Source organism: Photinus pyralis, unplaced genomic scaffold (genome assembly GCF_008802855.1).
Source record: "Photinus pyralis isolate 1611_PpyrPB1 unplaced genomic scaffold, Ppyr1.3 Ppyr1.4_LG5, whole genome shotgun sequence".
Classification (NCBI taxonomy): Eukaryota; Metazoa; Arthropoda; class Insecta; order Coleoptera; family Lampyridae; genus Photinus; species Photinus pyralis.
The window spans coordinates 49,014,469-49,016,092 of NW_022170596.1; positions in this window are offsets into that span (position 1 = coordinate 49,014,469).

A 1,624-nucleotide genomic window follows, 5' to 3' on the forward strand; every position below is an offset into this window, starting at 1 on the left:
GGAAATATTTCCAATCTATTTGCGGTTTGGAGTTTTTTCAGATTATTGTTTGAAAAAAAATACACTATTATATTCGTTATGGCTGGCTGTCTGCTTGGCTGGCTGGTTGGCCGGCTGAGATCTCAGCAATTATAATAGCCTTCAAATTTTCATTAAAAGCTTTCTTCTATAGTGCAGATGTGCAGCCTCTAGTCTATTTTGAGTTAGATTACTTGTAAGATCGATGATTTTAAACTTTGCTAATAACATACTGATTTGTATCACCTACCAAAAATGCGCGTTCATCATGCATATGCCGATTTACAACTTGTTTGTGGTAATCCGCTTTACTGGACCCGTTCCTTTTCAACATTTTGGCTGCTAACTTCATACGGGTAATTACATCGAAAGGAAGTTGATTCATTTGTGATTAATTTTATAGAAGTTGTCTTTGTGGCAATATACAAATCTAAAGTTAAATTTGAACACGCCAAAGTTTGCCTCGTCTACGGAACCGTGAATAATTCAATACAGTACGATGTTGGTTTCTTTTACTGGATAAGTAATGCAAATTAGACGTCTGAATCTGAACGAAAAGTTTTACATTTAATTATACAGTCTTTGAACGAGTAGACCGAAATTATTTGAAATGTAGGTAACTTAACTTACCAGACCAAGTTCAAGTATGACTTGGTAATCAGTGCCGAGCTAAAATTTTGTTTAGGATTTGTATTTCTGATTACCATGATAGTTTCAATTGAGGCGTATTAATTAGCTGGAACGTTGTTGTAAAATTTTTGGTCGTTCCGCTGTAGCTCCATATGTTTCTTCGGATGCACTTCAATAATTAACTACTTTTTTCCCTAAGAGGGATATTAACAGAGACGGCGTTGAGTAAAACGAGACAGTTTAATATGTGCTATATGAAGGTGGTCGCCCTGATACGAAAGGTAGGACAAAGTTCATATCTCACTGAAAATATGTAATTAAACTATCCATTATATCTGGTAATTAAATTAAGTGATTTTTTCTATACGTATTCACAATCATTTCTCTGGAGAGTAAAGAAGAAATAGGGTCATTCATTATTAATGATTTTATAACATGAAACTCCATGTAGGTACGTCCTCCCTAATTTTTAATTAGTCATGGACAGAGGTGCTCAATGTTGATGAATGATGAGTATCGTCTTAATTACAGTCACTGTTACTCTTAGAGGTTTGTCTATTATGGTACTGAATACTACTTGCAACATACCCACATGCAAGGGCATCATTTGCATTATCAATAATGCATTGACACAAATCGTAAAACTACGAATTAATGCATTATGGTGACAATCTACGAGGCGTAGGTACTTACGACATATTTGCATGCCAATTCTACGTATTGGTGATGATGGAAACCTACCACGTTAGTTCTGTTTGTTCCCTGCATTATGTAAAAAAAAACTACTGAGTAAATAATTAATCAAATTATTTAAATTCAGATATGTATTTACGTATAGCTAAAACAAAAGTGATAGTCGGCACTAATTGAATCTGGTGTCATACTTACAGGGCCGGAGTGCTTTATTTTATCCCATCATAGGAAAGACCTATGTTGCATTTGTTACCATTTTTCAATATTACAAACAGACAAAGTA